A 15907-nucleotide genomic window follows, 5' to 3' on the forward strand; every position below is an offset into this window, starting at 1 on the left:
CAAGGTCTCTATTAATAGAGATAATCGATTACCTCATAGTATAATCAATTACCACGATTCTGAAAATGTAGAAAAAGGATATTATGATCGAATTAATCAATTACAATTATTGGTAATTGATTAAATCTATTTATTTCCGTTAAATCTATAAATACCTCACTTGTTTCTTCTCTTTTATGACTCTCTTTGTGAAACTTATCACTTTAAAATATTTCTAAGAGTCATCTGAAGATGTTCTGATGCATTTTCTCTCAAGAGATCAACATAGCAAAGATCTTGAAATCTCCATCATGGATTGATCATTGATAAAGCTTGGAGAAGTATTGATCTACACATCAAAGGTGTATTCAATCCAATTCTAATTTCTTTCTAGTTTTTTTGTAATTTTGGTTAGGGTTACCAATGGATTTTGAGTTGATAGGGTTTCAACTCTAGGTTTTTCTCTTGTAGGGTTTGGGGGAAAAATAGATTTAGGAAATTACATACGCATAGAGGTTTTACTTGGTTCTCTAATAATGAAATGTTCTAAGGGATCTTAGAACATGTTGAATGTAGGTCCTCTTTAGTACTGAGCCAGTATAAATTTTTGTCTTTGATTATCTCTTTCTTTAACCTTTGGTTTTGTGAATCTATCTTGATATTGGAATTGATATGTGTGGGCCATAAAACTTTGTTTTCTAAGGGTTTCTATGTGTTGTTGATCTTTCTTCAAAAAATCTTTTGAGAAAACCTTGATTTGTAAAGGAGTATTGATTTTAATTGAACATAAGAAATAATTGGTAAAATTTCAAAGAATCCATTCAAACCTCCCTTTCTTGATTCTCAGTTGCACCAACAAAAACGTATTTGTGGCTGCTTTGCGGTAACAACAATGGCAAAGCTTCATGCTTTTGTGTTACTTGTTGTAATTACAATAATGTCAAAGTGCCCATGACATAGCAGTGTTATCTTTTCTGATGACATGAAAATTTAAACGTGATGATCGTTGAAATTATTTTTAGAAGTTTGAGTTTTGAAATAATCAATATGTGATTTGTAAAATATATGCATATAATTTTGATAGAATCATAAATTTGTACATGATATCCGGATAATTGATTATATCATATTTAAAATTTGATGCATAACACTGTTAAACTATATGCCATTAACCTCTTAGACATGGGAGCTGGACGTTGGATCCTTTATTTTGTCACATGTCGTGTTATTATTTGTCAAAATCACAATTGACATAGTGATATTGAACCAACATATAATTTATCGACAATAAGATAATAAGGGTGTTTTTTTTAATTCAAAATTTCATAGTTAAATAAACCTTACATATACTGATAAAAAACTTTACGTATACTTTTTTCTTTTTTTTTTTTGGTGACTATATACTTTTTTCCTTTATTAATATACTAATATTTCATTTTAACTTATTTGTAATTTGTGTTTTTGTTTGTATTTCTTCTTTAAAAAGTCAAGTCATGTAAGTCTATTATCATATTATATGTTGATATGTTATAGTTAGCTTATCAACAAGAAAAATATATTCAACATGGATATAATAATGTAACACATTGAGAGGGAAAAAAATAATAACCAAGAGATTGATACTTTCTAATCATGTGCCAATTTTAGTTTAAGTAAGAAAATACCTAAAATTAGATAGTAAATTCAATCTGTTTATGAAAACACTAGCGCGGGTGCTTGTAGCAATTCTTTTGGGAGGGAAGGGGTGGGGGAAGAGGGAGAGGCTGAGGGCTCAAAGACTCAAGATCTGATATGGTAGAGGTGTATTGAGAGAGGAAGGAAAAAGCATAAAAAAGGAAAGAGATTTCAGAGATCACTCTTAAAAACTTTTAATATTTTTGCATTATAAATTTTTGGTTTAAATTTCATCTTGAATTTAAGTGATTTCAGATATCACTCTTAATCACTCTAAAAGGGGATTTCATTGAATTTTTAATTTACTTTTATAGATTCTATATTGTCATTTCTAATTTAAGATATTTTTTTAAAAAATAATTACTCCAATACATCTCTTAATTAAGTTCTTAACCTAATTTATGGAGTGCTTCTCATATTTATATTTATATGCTTGATTTTAACTTGAAATATTATTTTATTTGTATAGTAATTAGCATAACCAATGTTATTGACATATTGTTAACAAAAAATTTTAAAATGTTATTATTAATTAATCACTACTAGAAAAAGTGTTTTCCACGTCGATTCTTTAGCATATTCCACAACAGTTTGAAAACCGTCTTTGAAGCCGTCATTGTGAAAAGTCAATACTTTCCACAATGATTTTTAGATCGTCTTAGAATTTTGATTTCTATGTCAATGCTCTTCAAAATCGTCTTAGAATGTATTTTTTTTGTTTTAAAAATATTAAAAAAATTAACATTTCTTTAAAAAAAATCGCCTTAGAAAGTATTATTTTAAAGATATCAAAGGTAGGAGTAATCAAACATGGAAGGAGAAACTTAAGGCAAAGGGCTACATGAGGAGAACACTCAAACACGGCAAGGCCAACGAAGCTGCAGCTGGTATACCACCCATAACCAATGATGTAACCCATATTATAAGTGACTGCATTATTACTAAATTGTGGAGCATATTAGCAAACTTTTGAAGTTATACAACCATGTACATTCCCTAAAAAAATGCATGTATCATATGTCAGAGACTAATGATATGACGGTAGGCCAGTAGCATACCAAGCTACAACCACCCTATTATATGGGAAATAGTACGTGATGTACAAAGTAAAGCATAAAATTGGAATATGGTTTGCATAACCAAGAAAACCAAAAAGTTTTTTGAGTAACAAATTACCAAAATGTCAAAGTATATGGCATTGTTCTTGCTTATATCTTCCTCTGATTGAGTGGAATTGCCTTCTGGAATATGAGAAGATGCCCCAATATGAAACAGGAAAGCAAACATATTTCCCCCCAGATGTTGAAGAGATCCAGTCTTCAAAAGCTCTAATTTGTCATTCTGCACAAGGGAAAACATAGCATATTATTGTCATTGGATATAAAAATATTTGAATAAAACCTTTATTTCCCCAGGATATCTTTTCACTTCCACCACCACTTTATAACATTCAATTTTGCAGCTCAATAGATTGTAGGCTATAATAAAATCCTTATTTGTCAATCCTAATACGTCTGTGTAGCTATAAAATCATATTAACTCAAACTATTTCAGGCACTATTATTTGTAACAAGACATAAGGTAACTTCACTTATCAAGGGGTTAGCTTTTCTTCTTATTTTCCTCTTTATACTAGAAATAAAAGTTAATATTTGCATATTTATCCAACGACTTACTTCAGCACAAGCATAGTTTCTGCAAACTGACTAATTGATTGCGTGGAAAGCACCAATGACACTAAAGAAATGGCACTACTAGAAAAAGGCCTTTCAACGACACAGTTTTTAAGACGGGCTGATAATTTAGAAGGGCTGGGTTGAGGGTGGACTTGCAACTTAGGTTTTAACCAAAGTGTAGCTTTGTTTTTGAAATTTGAATGGTATAACCCAAATTTTGTGAGTAGGGGAACTACTTCAACGACGGTCATTATCAAAACCCGTCTTTATAGGTTTCTACGCCAACAACGATGGGTGCGCGGACCACCGACGTTGAAACTTCAAAGAACAACGACGGTGTACTCACCAACCGACGTTGACATACTGTCAAACAACGACGGGTGAGCCCGCCACCGATGTTGAAATGGAAACCCAACAAAGACGGGTGTTAGGCGTACCCGACGTTGAAATGGACCACAACAACGACGGGTCTTAGGCGTACCCAACGTTGAAATGGACCCCAACAACGACGGGTTCTTCAATATGTGCGTCGTCGAATCGTTTTATATAACGTCTATTGTTATATACGCACTGACGTTGTATTCTAACATTACAAAGACGGGTCCTTGGGTGATCGATGTCGTTGTTGTCGACATACAACGACATCTGGAACAAAGACGGTGTGGGGCTCGTCATAGATACCTGTTTTCAACCAATGTAGAAGCTTCTTTTGGTAGTAGTGTGGTTTAAAGCAAACCATGCTAGGCTAAAAGGAGCATATCAAGAGATGGAAAGCTTACCATCTTCGAATCTGTTATTGTATAGAGTGCTCTCTTAAAGAGTCGCTTTGTTAAGTCTCATTCTTTCAACCAACACAATATGGATTTCATGGTTAGCAATAAAATGCAATAATATGAAAAACAACTTTATTTCCAACTGAACTAACATTGAATGAATAATTTGTCATTCATTTTCAATATATCTGTCTCAATAGAAAAAAAGCATTAATTTTTAAAACAATAAATGAAAACAAGGTAGCAATTTGGTAATATTAAGTGAAAATAAGAAATGAAAACAAAAACATTTTGTCAAAGTACACCCTACAATTTCATAAAAAACTAATAGGATCAATAAACACACCTGAAAAATAATAGACTTCCCTCCAATGCCCATGGCCTCCAAATCAATAGCCACACGAATAGTTTTGCTCCAAGGATGCTGCATCAAAAATAAAATAAAAAATTCTTTTGTTGGTAATGTTTTTATACAACATATTTTAGATTTTAGATACCAATAAAAATCATTCCAACATTTGTAATTTAAAAGAAAAGACTCGATTTAAAGATACTATTTCCACAAGCACTACTTTAAAGGGTGCTAAAAACACTACTTATGATTTAAAAATTTACAAAATTATTTTTAGTAAAAAAATATTATAAAGTTATTCTCCTGGGTTAGAAAACAAAAGAATGGAAGGGATCACATGAAAATTGAGATAAAGTCTGCTAACGTCTTTCTAATAGATTTATTCTAATCACAACATCAGTCTTATAATTTGTAAATTTAAAAACCATATTTTCAAACCACATGAGAAGCAAGTAAGAAAACTACTTAATATAAATGTATTAACAACTAACAATAATTCCATACCTGGGTTATGAAGCTATGAGCACCATTGAGACCCTCCTCCTCACCAGTATTAAATAAGAATATAACAGCTCTCTCCAATCCGTGAGGCCATTGAGAAATTCCACGAGCAAGTTCCAGCATAACACCTACACATCAACTGCAATCTCCAGGCCCCTGCTCTGTTAAATCAATGCTATATGTTTAGCAGCAAATAATAGAGTGCACTTAACTAATTAAAAAAAAATCAAATATTCAAATTGCAAAAGCAAAACTTTTTAGAGCAGTCACTTTGCAGGCTTGCATGGAATTCCAGAATAGCACCAAATAGCATAAGGAGAGGCTGATGAATATTTTTAACAAAAAAGATATTTACTGGAAAAGCTTGAGGTTGTAAATATTTCTCACCATGACTTAGAATTCTTATTGATGTCCCTGTTACGACTTCCAATTAGTAGTACAATGTCTTTCCTCAAATATCCTTCCAAGACCAATATGCTCCTACTTTCATAATGTTATTATTCAATGAGTTTAATTTTTATCCACAATCAGTGGTTTATTGATATTATCCTTATCTTACTGATCAAAGAATTGAATGTTCCTTTGTTTAAAACGACTAATGTGAGGATTTCAAACAAACCAACATACACAGGATTATGTATATTTTTAACCTTTCTCCATAAAAATCAGGGCTCCAACAATACTCCCCACTAGGAAATCATCCCCTCTCCCCTCTCCTGCAGCAGACCAACATAGAGTTCTATATTAGAGGTCCATTATTGATCATAGATGGACAAAATTACATACAGACACAAGCCCCCATGTACAACATATTTATGTTGGCAAATCAGGTCACGATGATAAATGTGTCCCAGTAATCTGCAAACATCATTTTAAAAACAAAGAAAAAAAGCAATGATGGATCAAAACAGAAGTATGAGAACAAATAGACGAAGAAAATGTAACATCTCATTTTTCGTAAATAAATTAAAAATATTTTTTAGTAAAAAAAAATAGTTTTAGAAAATGGTCAGATTTTATAATTAAAAAAATAAGGAGAAATAAATGTATTAAAATAATGATTTGAAGAAAAAAAAGAAAATATATTTGATTTATTCGTTTGATAGAAAATAAAATAGAGTATTTGTTTATAAAATAAAATAAAACAAAAAAAATAGAGTAAATAATAGATTGTGAGTACCCTAGCTATAAATAGAGGCATCTTAGGTCAATTTTTAGACTCGCGATACTCTCTACGCCTCCTCTTCCTCTCAATTTCGTTTTTCATTCCCCTCCTTCCAAAACTCTCTTTTTCCCGCATATCACCAAACCTGTCTAAAAAAAATGACGATCTCGGACCTATTCACCATTGGATCATTATGAAATTTGAACACCAAGTTCCGAATTCATTTCCAAACATTCTTATGATTGGGAATTACGAAAACATGTCGAAGCTGAGAGAAATACCTTTGCATCTTAGTTTTTTCTTTTCCCGCAGAAATCTAAAACTGTCTCAGTGAAACTATGATCCCGGACTTGTTAACTGTTGGATTATTGTGAAATTTTGGTATATGGTTCGCGATTCATTTCCTCACATCTTCACCGTTGGGATTTGCAAAAAAACTTCTTTGGAGGTAGAAATATCATCACATGTAGACAGTGGAATGGAGACTTTAATTCTTTCTCCTTCTCTCTAATGTTTGGGAACCCTATCAGAGCAATCAAAGGAAAAACTTGAGGAATCTCAGAAAATCGCTAGAGATGTCACTATTGCTGTCACAATACACACGTGAGCCCTCTTAGAGGTAAGGGATGAGTTTATTGCAATTGGGGTTAGAATGAACATGTATAGGAATCCTTATGTGATCAAATTGAGATTTATTTTGGAATGTTTATTATATTGAAATTCTTCTTGTATAATTATGTGAAATTGTTTGAGGGGTTTTACTTCCTATGGATTGAGAAATATTTTTGTATAATTTGTTTGTGTTTTGAATAAGATTAGCGTAATAAATAGTTATATTGGGATTATGAAATTGTGATTGAAATTGTATATAAGTGATAAATTGAATATATGATGAATTGTAGAATAATATATTACTTTAAGATTATAATATTATTATGGAGGTTGAGTATAAGTACAAAGTTGAATGTGTTAAATTGCAAGATACACGTAAACATGAGATGGTTGATTATCACATAATGAGATGCGAAGTTGTGAATATGAGTTTTAGTTGTGAATAAGTGTGTGGTTAACACTTGATGTGACATTACCTGTGTTGTGAGCTGTGAATTATACAATAACCAAACCAGTGTTTATCTTGAGAAAAATGTTGATACGTACTGTTAAAGGGAAAATGTAGGTTTCCTAGTTAGAAACCAGTGTTAAATTGTAGCGCAATGTGCTAAACGTGTTTGAAACACAAGTGTGAGATCGTGGGTATTGTATAATTCATGAGCAGTGTCCGTTTATAATATTATTGTTGAAATTGAGTACAAGTACAAAGTTGAACATGTGTTAATTTGTGAGATACATGTAAACCTGTGATGGTGGATTGTGACATCATGAGATGTTAAATTGTGAGCATGATATTTGGTTGTGAATAAGTGTGTATGTGTTTAACAATTGATGTGACAATAATTATGTTGTGAGCTGTGAATTATACAATAACCCGACCGTTATTTATATTGAGAAAAGTGTTTATGCGCAGTGTTAAAGAGAAAGTGTAGGTTCCTAGTTAGGAACCAGTGTTAAATTGTAGTGCAGTGTGTTAAACGTGTTTGAAACATGAGTATGAGGTCATGGGTATTGTATAATTCATGAGTAGTGTCTGCTTGTAAAAATTATTTTAGGGGTTGGACCTGAATCAGGAAGGTGAGAACCTAACGGATTCTTCGAAATCTAGGTCTTGGGGGGGTAAAGACACTCGGTTTGAGTGCTCCTTTAAGCCTATGTTGATCCCATATGGTTGGAGCATTCTCGCAAAACAGAGTGACCCTGGTCACCTTATGATTTTACTTAGTAAGAGTGATCTGACATACCCATTGTGTGGTGTGTTTTGTTATGTACTCCTAAGCGCCCCAGGGTGGTTTTTTACTAACATGGTACCACATTGCATGTAGGCTTAAGTCTTAGTATAATTGATGCATAACACTTGCTAATTGTTTATTATGAAATTGATGAGTGTTATTGTGTTTTGACTCGAGTGTGTGATTCATGTGTAATGTGATTAGTGATTGAAAAAAATGAATTTTAAAGATAAAGTGGTGAAGTGTCGTGGGTTGTATTAAGTTGAGTTTTGTTATAAATATTTCCATAATTTATTTTGATTATGTCTTGTTTATTTGTTTTGTAATTTTTTGTGTGATAACTCACTCCCTGTGTTCTATTTGTGTTTGGATCCTGTGATGATCTTGAACTTTGTGTTCGTGGGAGCAAATGACTAGATGGACGACTTTAAAGAACTTCGTGCGAGAGGACGTTGTGACACAATGCTCTGATATGATGTGATATTGGGGATGGGTTTTTATTTTAATTGCATGATATTATTTTATTTTATTTTACCTCACTGATCTGACAAAACATTTTTTGTAAACTTTGACAATCTTATTTTGAGCCAAATATGTTTTTAATAAGTCTTATTTAATAATAATGAAGTAAATGTGAACCTTTTACCCACGTAAATTTGTTGATTGATATTTTTATATATTTTATTTATTTATATGTATGTTGGGATAGAGAATATCACATGTCAATATTAGAAGAGACCAGAATAGATTGCTCCCTTCTTCAGATACATATTTCGGCAAGATTCTTACTAGGACACTATTTAGATTTGAATAAACAAGTGTTCTCCCTGAAAATAAGCCACAGCGCATATGATTTGCACCTAACTTTGCATGAAAAATATCCATAACATCTACCTCCCAGAGAGCAGTTTTCTTAATATTTTCACATGCTGTCAAGACATACTGCCGTTGGAAGCTAGTCAAAATAAATGTATAATAATTAACAGAAAATGGACTAATAAATTACCACAATCAGTTGTATAGGTTGTTGTTACTCCTGTCGTTCATTATGAACTATCAATAATATTAATAAAAGAATCACACATGCAAAAAGCTATCATTACTCTTGTTCATTATGGGAACTACCATGAAGTCTAAAACTTCTTGCTTACTCTTGATTGTGATTCAAAGAATCAATGAAAAGTAAGAAATAAGAACAACAACAATGGGAACAAAAGATTAACAAAGTTGAAGAGCCAACCTGCAGAGCTTCAGAACCAACAGGATGAGGCCCCAACTGAGTTAAGGCCCTGACATGTTTGAATGTTTCAATCTCCGAAAACCCCTCTTGCCGGCCTCTTCTGCAGTAAGAGGCACAGGCATGCTCTGAAACTGATAATGATAAATGGATGAACAGAAATAAGTGATGATCAGCAAAAAGGCCAGCCACACAAATGAAGACCTCCTTGGGTTTCCAACATAAGCAGTGGTGCGGATTTCAGCACCATTACTACTTGACTCTTCTTCGCTTGCTTCGCCACTGCTTGACCCTTCAGATGAAGAGCTGAAGCAGTTTCACGCCTGTGCCTCATCTTAAATAACCTCTATGATGCAATTACCTGCGAAAGATAGTGAAAAAAGCAGGCGCCAAATCATCAATGACATGTCACAAAGAAAATTAGGGTGGCAAATACTTATTCATTGATCAATTCGAAAAAATAAATAATCAGGTGGGGTTCACAAATTAAGCCAAATTGCACAAGTAAGATTAGCTAGCAACTTTCAGTGTGAATTAAATTATCCCATTGAGGAGAATGACAGTGTTGAAAATGACAGTGAACTTTTGAGGAGGAGTTCCTATAGCTATTTCACCGTAGTACTGTGCATCCAAGTAATTCTTTAACGTCACATTCCTAACAAAGCTTAGCTCGGTACGTAGGTAAGTCCGTCTTGCAAAGCTCACATTCCTAACAAGTCATTTGCATAGTCCATGGGCTTAATAGGCCAACCCATAATTGACAAAAAAATTTTAAAAAAATGAAAATTAAATTTTAAAATGTAAAATTTTACCCAATTTTAAAACTATGAATTGTCTAATATAAAAATTATTTACCCAAAATGATAACATATTTTGTATCTTAAGTCTCCTAAAAAAGCATTTTTGTATATCATGTTTAGTTAATCTATAATTTTATACTAAATCAAAATATTATATCACTGCTCACCCATCATTGAATCATATGAAAAGTAATTAAATTCTATACTATTTTTTTTTTACTTTTGTTTGCACCCCTTATTTATTTAGTGTTATTGTTTTTATATTAAAATGTTAAAAGCGCAAGGGAGCCAATGGATAAAACCTATTTAATTCGTAGATTAAGCAGACCAAATTAAAAATTTACAATTTAAACAAATTTAAAATATTACGGCCCATATATATATTGTGCGGGTTGCGAGTGTCCCGCGGGGCTATGCCCATTTGCCCAGCTCTAATAGTACTAGCCCATGATATTTTTTTTACAAAAAAAGCTCATATCATTTTTGTATCAATAAAATGTTGTATACAACTTTGTATATTTTAAGAAACATGAGAACTAACATGAAATTGAGACGCCCTTACCAAATAATCAGATACTCAATTAGCTTTCCTTCTAATAAAACTACTAATTCATCATTTATAGAACAATTCTTTATACAAACAGGGAGGCTTCATTTTTTTTGGATACATTTTATCTTTTTGTAATATTTGTTGGTACATGCAGACAAAAAAGTTAAATTATTATGCGGAATTTAATTGAAATGCATTCAAAGCATAAAGATTTTTTTACCCATCATCTAATCATAAATTATCATATATAATACAATATTTAATTTTTATAATAATTATTTTTAAAATTATATTTAGGATAATTTATATTTAGTTGCCAATATCTTTTTCACTCATAATTAATTTAAAAAATATATCTAGAGTAATTTTAATTAACTGATAGTATTTTTTTTACACTATCATATATTTTTGGTAGCTACACTATCATTTATTAAAAGAGTTTAATATATATATATATATATATATACAAAACCATTTCCACGACATCAATATAACATCTGTGCTATGCAAACGTTGTTGAATCTGTAGCGGTGGCATTTATGTAAATACCCCGACATTAACGACAACATTTTTGGTGCTGCTCGATGTCGTATTTGAGCGGTTCAACAAATGACTACGTTTGAGTGAAAAACATCTTCGCATTTCACAGCATGCCAATGAATACAACGACGTTTTTTAAGAAATCACCATCCTTGTTGCAATTTTGCAAATTAAAATAAAATTTTAGAAAAATAGTACCGCACCATTACCTTTTAACTCTTTGCCCTTCCTATCTGCCGTGAGCACGCCCTAGCTAGCAACCTCCTTCGTAGCAAACCTCTGTGGTGCCCTCCCTCGTGTGCTTCTGCGTTTCGTCGGTGCCGATAACTTGTCCGGGCTAGGTTTTGTCCAACTTTTGTGAGGTAAGTAAACTTTGTTAATTACTTGTTAGTTTTCGTCATTTACCAATTCCTTATACTCTGGCATTAGGCTTGGTATTTAGAGTTGAGCTCGAACTCTAGGGTCTGTTGGACTTGGTATTTAGAGTTGAGCTCGAACTCTAGGGTCTGTTGGACTAAGTTCTGCATAAACAACATGAAAATATAACAACATTACAATTAACCCAGCTTGTCCTTAATTTATTGGGTGCTATGGTAAGGACTGTGTTCGAAAGTGAAAATAATTTTTTTAATTGGAGTTGCATGACTTTGAGGTAACATCGTATGTATGATACAACTATATAGGTGAGTCATGGTTTTGAGGGACAAAGAGAACACTTCATGGGGCGGGAATGGTAAATAATGATGATGATGGTTTGTGGGTTTTGCTTAAAATTAATATGAATATGAGGGTATATAGAGAGAGACAGAGGAGAGACAAGGATTGTGTTTTTATTTTGGTTGATACCTATAGTGGAAAAGGAATTGGAGGGGGACCTCATACAGAGCTATTTAGCAGACAATCTGTATCATCATATCACACACTATAATCATAACAAATGTACACTAGAAACCACTGGTTAGGCAACTCAAATATCAAACACTGATTCTACTCCATAAAATTTCAACTCATATTAGCTATTACCCATAGGTCCTATCTCTTATCCTCCTAGTTCCCTCTAACCATTTGGGAGTTCCTAGGGCCCTCAAACAATGAACTTTAAGTCTTGATATTTTATCCTAGAGATTATTGTTAATGGATTCCGTAACCATTAAACTTTACTGGCAATCTAAGTAAATCAATCTCGAAGGTTGTTTGAAGAAATTAAAGGATGTATAGGTATTGAATATACTATTAGTACTTTACAACGACTATTATGATTGGACTATGTAAACAAAATTTTGTCCTCAATGCTTACAATGACTGTTTCAAAAATTCATATTAATTTATAACTGAATCAATAAATTTCGGTCTTTTAATTATGAATTGGTTTTGTTGTTTAAACTTAAGTTGAAACCGCCTAATGTGATATAAGTCTAACAAACTAATTCAAAATATGAAGGTGATATAAGGTTCCTTCTAACACTAAAAATAAAACAGAAATCCCATCAGCTAAACAATAGTTAATTAAAAGATATAAAAACTACCACATCTTTTCTATAGAAATTTATTAAAGCTTGCTTGGATAGTAAGAATAATTCACATTTATGCAGAAGTTAACGCTTGTGCTGATATGTTACTCTTAGCTGCTGAAGCAAGGTTCCATTGTTCTGTACAATAATTTGAAAGAACAAGCAAGCAATAATTCATGAAATTAACAAGCAGGGAAGACCTGGCTGGGCTTGTGATTTCAATGGTATTAGCAATTATCCCCAAATTCTTTTTCTTATTGAGCTTTGAATTAATTTTCATTTACTAATCATCTGTCTCAATTTCATTAATATATATTGACCATAATCTCTTAGTAATCTTTTACTAAATTTAATTCCTAGTTGTTCATGTAGGATTCATGCAAATTAGTGGAAATGATAAAGCACATAGAGAGTGATTAAAACAATTAATCTGATTAGAGGTTCATTCGCTCGATTGATCTTCTGTTAATCTTTAAACCAAACCGTTCCATAGTTCTTCCAATTAAATGTTGAAGTTCACTAACAATTAATTGACTGGGATTAGGATTGATCAATTCTACATAGAAATAAAAGAGAATCAGAAGTATTAAATGCTTTTAGAAGTTAAAGAAATGACGTGTCAATGAGTAAAAGAATTTACAAGAAGAATTAGTAAGAAGATATTCCAACAAGATAGTAAAAAGATATAACATCTTTTATTCTTTTTGTCAAAAGAAACTAGATTTGGGAGTAGTATGGTAGGACACAGTTAATACAAAATATTAATACAAGATATATATATATATATATATATATATATATATAATTTTAATTAATTTTATATATTATTAATACAAAATATTTTTACATGGGAGTTTAATAGAAATTCACTCAGTTACCATATCATATTAATAATTAATGAGTTAATGAACAGTATGATGTGATAAAATTAACAAATCTTATTATATGTAATAATTATGGGAGAATCCGTATAAATTCAATTCATACCAAAATTAAACAAGTAATTTATAAATGTGTATATATATATATATATATATATATAAAAGATGTTTTGGTGTATATATTTTTATTTTATTTTATTTCTATAGTTACATTTATAAGTTACTATTTTATCGTTATAATTATCTTTATAAATCACCCACTTACTTTTATTATTTTTATTTTTCATTTTACAAAAAAATTAAGAAAAAAAGCAGTTAGACATGATAATTTTTTATAAACACAAAAGAAAAAATATACGGAGTGTCTGTTTCTCCTGGTAATTAATATAGTGCTTCATAATTTTGATACAAAAAAATTATAATGAAATGAAGATATTTTTTTTTACATTTTAAATAAATATATAATATACTAAAAATATACAGTTTTTATTCTAAATATATTAAAATTAAATCGAAAAAACTATGAACTTTTATTCACTAGCTAAAACGCCACGATATATACGTGGCTAAGACCGTACTCCTACGTAGTACCTACATTCATTCAGAATTCAGAAAGACTTGTCACTTGTGCATGTTATTTTCTTCTTACTTTATCTTTTCCTACAATCTACATCTCTTTCTACATGTTAGTTGTTCCATCACTCTCCCTCGTTGAATACTTTCAAGCGAAAAACAAAAAACGAAAAGACACAAAACTGGTTTCAATTATTAAGCGTGTTGAATGAGTCACACCTCGACCGCACCTCTCCTTTTCCTTCGGTCTTAACCTGCAACACACTAAGTTTTTCCATGGCACGTGCGAAATCCTGAAAGAACTTCTTTTCATCATCCGCGTACCTGTCAACGAAGGGCCTCGATCTGGAATCATCAAACATGGCACTATCAGTGGCCAACAATCCCATTCCTTTCCGCAAGTTCTTGTAATACATGTTATCAAACTTCGTGGGAGTTATCACGTCGTTAAACGCTGACATGGAAGGGTCTTTGGTGTAATTTTGACACAGTTTCTTCAACCCCGCAGCGTAATCAGGGTTATACGCAGGGTCAATTTCGGAATTCTTGTTAAAGTTGAAAAGCCTGTGGGAAAATTGGTTAAAGTGGGATAACCCTATGGTGTGTGCACCAACGAGAGCCACCATTTCTTGAATAGAGAAGCCTTTGGATGTGAAGATTTTTATTACTTCTGACAAAGACATGGTTGGTAAGGGGAATTGGTTTTCAGGGTCAGTGGCTTTTGATTCGAGGGAGTCTTTCCGACCGAGGCGGAGATCAAAGGTGGGGCCACCGACTGCAACAACGAGATTGTGTGCGGCCACGGCCAGGATGTCGGCACAGGAGGCGACGCCAGGGCACTCAAGCTAGAGGGCGCCTTGGCGCGCGCCACTGCGTCAAACCCATCCCCCGAGAGGGGGAGGTTGACGGCTGCGTCATGCTCCGCCTTGTTGAAGGTGTTGGAGGTGACGAAGATGGAGGTGTCGCAGCTGCCAACCATACAGTTGTGGAAGAAGAGGCGGAGCATGGCGCCAGCAGTGGTCGGCGTCGATAGTTGCTTGTGGGTGACAGCTTTTCGGACGATGTCGGAGAATTTGGGACAGTTTTTTGGTAGTAGTTGGTGGTGAGCTGGATTTGGATCAAGGGAAAGAAGGATAGGGAGAGGAAGAGGAGGAACATGGTAGGGTTGGTATAAGTCATGATGGTTATGGTTGTTAGCTAGGGTTACGTTAGGTCTAAAGTTTTTTTAAAAAAAATTAAGAAATAAATGCTTATTTTGTAAATTAAACAGACACTGATCTAAACATGCAAATTAATTTAAATGGTATATTCAGATCAAACAACAGAAACTAAATATTATGAGTGTACCTCCAGCCATTGCAAATCGAACGCGAAGCGGCGCATACACAAACCTGAAGGTAGTTTTGTTCTTCCAGACCCTTACTGCTCTGAATAGATGGTGTATTTTTTTTAATAGAGAAGCGGGTTTGGTGATACAAAATTGAGAGCACCCCATCCTATTTATAGAGTCTGTCCATCACAGAGTTCAACCAACTTCTTATCAGAACGTGAGATAGAAGTTATCAGTACGTGAGATAAAGGATGGGTACGTGATTTGTTATGAAGGTGGTTGCAAATATGTTGCAAAGATATGGATTGAATGTGGATGAAAAATGGACCAGATTCAGAAATAACAAAATTCCCAAAATAATGTAATGGGAATAAAATAAAATAGAACGTGGAATGTGACCCTAAACGTGGGCCATTCCAACATTCTCCCACTTGGTCCATTTAACTCAACATCAACTGTAATAAGAAACATAATATATGAGTCACGGCGATAGGTCCTCTGATGATGAGTAGTATCTTCCA

At 32.8% G+C, this 15907-nt stretch overlaps 2 pseudogenes; both read right to left on the reverse strand.

Annotated features, from left to right (window-relative positions):
* Nucleotides 1-2490: 2490 nt before the first annotated feature.
* On the reverse strand, nt 2491-9956 carry LOC114397042 (annotated as a pseudogene).
* Nucleotides 9957-14244: 4288 nt separating this feature from the next.
* Nucleotides 14245-15235, reverse strand: LOC114397043 (annotated as a pseudogene).
* Nucleotides 15236-15907: the final 672 nt, after the last annotated feature.

Source organism: Glycine soja, chromosome 18 (assembly GCF_004193775.1).
Source record: "Glycine soja cultivar W05 chromosome 18, ASM419377v2, whole genome shotgun sequence".
Classification (NCBI taxonomy): Eukaryota; Viridiplantae; Streptophyta; class Magnoliopsida; order Fabales; family Fabaceae; genus Glycine; species Glycine soja.